We start from the raw sequence: 6,000 nt of genomic DNA on the forward strand, positions 1-6,000 counted from the left end.
TGTTAGTGTGTGTTCTGGTAAGAGCATACACCGAAGTGAATAACACTGATTATCTCTTCATCACGGCACCTGTTAGTGGGTGGGTTATATTAGGCAACATTCTATCCTTAAAGTTGATGTTAGAAGCAGGAAAAATGGGCGAGCGTGAGGATTTGAGAGAGTTTGACGAGGGCAAAATTGTGATGGCTTAGACGACTGGGTCAGAGCATCTCCAAAACTGCAGCAACTGGACGCGCTAAAAGGGAGAAAAAGGGAGAAAATGCATAAAGAAAGTGATGACTTGTACTGATGAATCTTGTGTAACGAGTAATGACCGTTTCTGTCATGAATGTAACCAAAGTTTGTAAATATGATGATAAAATCCTAATAAATAATTATAGCATTTGATTGTCATACAGACTGTAGAACATCTTGATTTAATGCCAATATGTGTAAGTCAAACACTACTACTACCTTTCACAGTGTTTTAAAACTTTACACAAAAATAAAAGCGATTCATGATGATAGTTTATTTAAAAAATTTTTATTGTAAAATTGAAAAAAGGAGAAAGAGAGAAAAAGCCCAGATAAGCCTTATTTATACATACATACTAATGTCAGAAATTAGGTAAATCTAGTATTCATCCATAAATATATAAATAAAATTAAACAGAATAAAAGAACACTCCAAATAATTAAATAAATAAATAAATAAATATAAAACCATAAAACATTTTACACATTTAATTGTCAAAGCAGCAAGTTTAAGATGGAGAAAGATGGGACAAAAGGTTCTTAGGATTCGTTCTTTTCTGATTCTCGTAACCTTGTGATCGGGCGGGGTCTAAAAATGCCGCCCCGTTTTCTTTGTCTGCCTGTAGCTGCTAAATCCTAACATCGGTTCACGTGTCCCATGCTTTCCTCCAAAGCATTTTATTAACATAATTACATAGATAAAAATTCATGATTCAGCTTATATCTGCCTCGTACATTGTGCCAAGAAACCCAAAGTTATAATATAACACAATCTTTACCCCGATCCACCCGCCTCCCGCCCCCCTCATATTTACGGCTCCGTATTTACATTTGATTTTCTGTCCTGAACAGTTAGACAAAATTGATTCAAGATCAACTGTGACCAGACAGAAAACGGGTGGAGCCGTTACCCACGGTACCTGATAAAAGATTCCTGTGCTAATAAAATCCCCCCATGAACAGTATACTGATTTCATACTTCATCTTTGTGCCATTCCCATCACACTGCATTTCTTCTAATAACATCAAAAAGTTTCATTTTTATTAGAATATTAGTGGATTCCTATATCAGCGTATAAGCCTGTATAACATCCTACGTTCCTACTTCAAATCAATTCTCTTTTATAATTACACAAGCACATCCTGAACACGGATCAGAGCAGTCGTCATGGGCGAGGCGAGATCACGCTCGTGAAACTGGCAGTACAAGTGGAATAAAGGCTGAGGATGCACGTTTCTGTTGGACTTTTACTTTAGATTCAAAGCCACTGTGGATTCTCTTCACTCTCATTCTCATTCTCATCAGCTCCACTTACCATATAGAAGCACTTTGTAGTTCTACAATTACTGACAGTAGTCCATCTGTTTTTCTGCATGCTTTGTTAGCCCCCTTTCATGCAGTTCTTCAATGATCAGGACCCCCACAGGACCACTACAGATCAGGTATTATTTAGGTGGTGGATGATTCTCAGCACTGCAGTGACACTGACATGGTGGTGGTGTGTTAGTGTGTGTTGTGCTGGTATGCTGGAGTGTCCACTCACTGTCCACTCTATTACACACTCCTACCTAGTTGGTCCACCTTGTAGATGTAAAGTCAGAGACGATCGCTCATCTATTGCTGCTGTTTGAGTTGGTCATGTTCTAGACCTTCATCAGTGGTCACAGGACGTTGCCCACAGGGCGCTGTTAGCTGGATATTTTTGGTTGGTGGACTATTCTCAGTCCAGCAGGGATATGAGTGGATCTTATCCACTCATACCAGCACAACACACACTAACACACCACCACCATGTCAGTGTCACTACAGTGCTGAGAATGATCCACCACCTAAATAATACCTGCTCTGTGGTGGTCCTGTGGGGGTCCTGACCATTGAAGAACAGGGTGAAAGGGGGCTAACAAAGCATGCAGAGAAACAGATGGACTACAGTCAGTAATTGTAGAACTACAAAGTGCTTCTATATGATAAGTGGAGCTGATAAAATGGACAGTGAGTGTAGAAACAAGGAGGTGGTTTTAATGTTATGGTTGATTGGTGTATGTTGACACATACAATTTGTTGCAGTAGTTTATCTGTGTATAAGTAAAAGCTTCACTTTCTAGCTACAAGCATGCAAAATGTCAGTCGGGCACAACAAGCCATTAAGGAAGGAAGGGGATTTTTGATTTGGCAATAAATAGAAGTGTAAATAAAGTGATTTTTAATTATATTTGTACATTGAGTGTGTTTATCTGGCTAACAGGATAACACACACACACACACGCACACACACACACACACAAGCTTTCACTGCTGAAGAGCGACTTGCATCGGTGTTGCATCAGCCAGCTACAGTGCAACCCAGAATGATAATGGCACTCGCTGAAACTACGAGTGCTCTTTATTCTGTGCCCTGAAGAGCGCCCGCAGTGCCCTGGGAGGAAGGGGATAAAACAAATTGCTCCTGGGCCTCTAGTTCTACAGTCTGTAAGCATCTGTTTTAACCAGGATGTATACAATTTATCCTTCTGATTTATACACTTAATAGGCGAAATTATGTAGATGTCCCATCAGATTAGTGGTTTAGTAGCTTTAGATAGATTGTAACTGTGTGATCTTCTAAAGAAGTCAAGCATTTCTTTAACAGAAAGCTGATTTTCACACATTTCTGATTTGCTAGAGCTGCCACGATCAACGGTAAGTGCTGTTAAGAGCGGCGCTGAGTTGTAACGTCAGTCCTCAAGCCTAAGATTACCATGTGCAAAGCAGAAGCACACAAACACCTCAGAAGACTAGAGTGGTGTAAAGCAGTGGTCCCCAACCACCGGGTCATTTATTACCGGACACAATACGAATAAATAATTAGAGATCGCTACAAGAGCAGGGCGGCACGGTGGCTCAGTGGGTAGCACTGTCGCCTCACAGCAAGAAGGTCCTGGGTTCGATCCCCAGGCGGGGTGATCCGGGTCCTTTCTGTGAGGAGTTTGCATGTTCTCCTTCGGGAGCTCTGGTTTCCTCCCACAGTCCAAAAACATGCAGTCAGGTCAATTGGAGACGCTGAATTGCCCTTTAGGTAAATGTGTGTTTGTGTGTGTGTGTGCCCTGCGATGGACTGGCGTCCCGTCCAGGGTGTTACAGTGTGCCTTGCACCCATTGAAAAGCTGGGATGGGCTCCAGCACCCCCACGACCCTGATTGGATAAGCAGATAAGAAAATGAATGAACGAATACAAGAGCAATTACATTTCCAAAACTCTTCGGGTGTTATTGTCTCTTATCACCACCAGGTGGGAGCAGCGTCTCATTACAGCGAAAAAAGCTCATGATTCACACTGATTTTCCATTCTATAATTATTCTTTTTTAAATCCCCCCCGCCCCCGCCAGGTCTGTGAAATTATATCTTATATGAAACCAGTTCATCATGCAAAAAAGGTTGGGGACCGCTGGTGTAAAGCACTCTTTCTGTAAACTGTGGTAAAGAAGGAAGGATGGTCTGGGATGGGTCTCGACTCCTAGCAGTAAGAGGAAATCTTGTGTGTTAAATTTCCGGCAGCCGTTTTCTTTTAGCATGCTAATGTTACACACTGGTTTGTAGAGAATGATGTTGACCTCAAGTAAACTGCATAGATCCTGAACCTACTGCTGCATTGCATTGAAAGTGAATGCCCTCATAAACGTACGAAGGCTCAGCGAAGGCTGAGAAGAGTTGTCTATGGGTGCCCAAAAACGTTTGGCCATGTAGCGCATCTCCAACTGATTAGCTAATTCATAATCTCACTATAGTTTGTTCACTTGCCACAGAGTTAAACGATCCCAGCCTACCAGGACTCTAAGTCTGAATGTTAGACAATATCTCCGAGGCCCTTGGCAGCCTGTTCCGCACAAAGTAAATGCAGAGTTAGCATCAGAAGCCGAGAGAACCCAGCGAACATTGATTTAACGTAATGTGGAGAAACCCACAGTGACAGAACTGTAATGAGATCTCTTTAAAGTTGCCACCTTCAGTTTTATTACAGTACGCGGGGACAAGCACGATGCTAATACACTGTTTACTGTTATAAAACATTAGGTTTCGTCTCCGGCGGAACGGGGAACGGGCTGAAGAGGCTCTGCTGGCTTAATGCCGGCTTGTTTTATTGTGCTCTCGAGCACTCAGTGCAACAGAGCAACCTTGTATGAATGTTGGGAATGAAAAAGGTTGACGCATTTATGTAGGGTGGTACTAATTAAACATTTTCCGAACACTGTCTGAATAACGGTCATAAGTTATATTTAAATAGGTTATTTATATAGGCGAGTGGCACGGTTGCTCGGTGGGTAGCAAGGACCTTTAAATCAAGATGGTCCTGGGTTAAGGTGGCCACATTCATGGCCACAAAAAGGAAAAAACATTGCACCCCAAAAAGGAGGACATCATACCAGGAACAGGGGGGGCATGATACTGCAACACACAGAGTTTTTGACCAATTTAAGCAAGAATTCTATAACAAATTACTGTTTTACTCACTAAATGTTGTGTCTACTTTTGATATTTAAGTCCGTTCCTCGCTGCCACCAAAAGTTTACTTTTTGGCATTTTCACAGCGTTCCTGAGCATGAGAGCTGACTGACTCAGGTAGAGGTGTTTACAGAACAGAGCGGGCGGGTGAAATTCAACCACCCAATCACAGACTAGCATTTAGAGGGCGGACCTTCTGCGATTGGCCAGTGGTAGCACTATAAGCAGTCAAATGAGGCCGTTAAACCAATGAAACACAAAGCATTTGTTTTGATGTGTACCTGAGCCAATGACAGATAACATTGATCAAAAATGAAACCAGTTCACTCCAAAAGGAGGATTTTTAAGTGTCCGTCCTAGCGTCGCGTGGATGGAGGACTGGCAGCTGAAAAGCCGGACTGTCCGACCTAAAACCGGACGGCTGGCCACCCTATCCTGGGTTCAATTCCCAGGTGAAACGGTATGGAGGTGAAACGGTCCTTCCTGATTGGGTTTAGCATGTTTTTCTATACTGGTATACAGAACCACATTAACATATTTAGACTGGCTTTCATTTAGACTGGCCCGGCTGAAAGAAAGATTAAGGACTGACATATGGCACGTCATCATCTATCTGCAATACACACCATTATTCCTGACAATACATTAGTGGTAGAATGATAAAAGAACCCCTGTGGTATAGATGTGAAATTCTACACGGCTCTGCACCATCACTCGCATATTCGTTCATGTGACAACTTAATTCTGTCTACATACTGATCAATAAAAACGTAGCGACATGGCTTGTAATAAGTCGGAATGTAAAAGGTACACCGATCAGGCATAACATTATGACCACCTCCTTGTTTCTACACTCACTGTCCCTTTTATCAGCTCCACTTACCACTTGTTCTTCAATGGTCGGGACCCCCACAGTTGTGGTGTGTTAGTGTGTGTTGTGCTGGTATGAGTGGATCAGACACAGCAGCGCTGCTGGAGTTTTTAAACACCTCACTGTCACTGCTGGACTGAGAATAGTCCACCAACCAAATATGTCCAGCCAACAGCGCCCCGTGGGCAGCTGCTCTGTCTGATCCACTCATACCAGCGCAACACACTAACACACCAACACCATGTCAGTGTCACTGCAGTGCTGAGAATGATCCACAACCTAAATAATACCTGCTCTGTAGTGGTCCTGACCATTGACGAACAAGTGGTAAGTGGAGCTGATAAAATGGACAGTGTGTGTAGAAACCAGGAGGTGGTTTTAATGCTATGGCTGATTGGTGTATATATGTATGTG

This window comes from Trichomycterus rosablanca, chromosome 25 (genome assembly GCF_030014385.1).
Source record: "Trichomycterus rosablanca isolate fTriRos1 chromosome 25, fTriRos1.hap1, whole genome shotgun sequence".
NCBI lineage: Eukaryota > Metazoa > Chordata > Actinopteri > Siluriformes > Trichomycteridae > Trichomycterus > Trichomycterus rosablanca.